This window comes from Dermacentor silvarum, chromosome 2, assembly GCF_013339745.2.
Source record: "Dermacentor silvarum isolate Dsil-2018 chromosome 2, BIME_Dsil_1.4, whole genome shotgun sequence".
NCBI lineage: Eukaryota > Metazoa > Arthropoda > Arachnida > Ixodida > Ixodidae > Dermacentor > Dermacentor silvarum.
In genome coordinates, this window is record NC_051155.1 from 53268526 (window position 1) to 53269191 (window position 666).

Genomic DNA, 666 nt, shown 5'->3' on the forward strand with positions numbered 1-666 from the left:
TTGCAGTTGCCGGGAAGCGTAGGAAGCAGTCGGGTACACTTTAATGCTATCGCGTTCTCTGAAGTTTTTTGGAGGCACTATAACAAGGTTTATCCAAATGGATTTTCAAGAACCAATAATTCTAGATAAAAGAAGTGGTTGCAGTAAATGCATTAACTAGCAGAACACAGCACATTTTCAGTCATCTTTGTATTTGCTAAGAAATACGCAATCGTTTCACTCAAGTACCTTGTCAATATATGACGGTCTGTTACAATAGGCTCATGTGGAAACTGATCGGGAGCTAGCTTTGCGCAGAGGCGGTGTCGTACCCTATGAAGTGATAACTGAGGGGCGACTATTGCTAGTTGAAAACTTTTCCCAATAACCCGCCGGGACGACGTGAAATATCGTCGGCCATGGCAATTTTTGGATGGCCCTACGGGGCTTCTTTTCGAAACCAAAGAAAGACACACAGAATGCATCACCACGGCCGCTGGATAAAAAAATTGCTGCGTATCTGCGTGCTTCGCTGCAAATGTCGTCGAATCTTCTGCCGGCCGTACTACATGAGTGCTGGTCTGATCCGCGGCCACCCGTGATGCTGTTCTCGTACCATTTCCGTCCTGGCATGATAAATGCAATGGAGGTTTGTTTGAACAGATTTCATTTTACCGCATTATTTCA

General features: G+C 45.0%; 1 non-coding gene across 1 annotated transcript; it reads left to right on the forward strand.

Moving 5' to 3' along the window:
- The first annotated feature begins 285 nt into the window (after positions 1-285).
- LOC119443250 (U4 spliceosomal RNA) lies at positions 286-427 on the forward strand. Its single transcript, XR_005190213.1, has one exon. It is a non-coding gene; the product is annotated as a U4 spliceosomal RNA (small nuclear RNA).
- Positions 428-666: the final 239 nt, after the last annotated feature.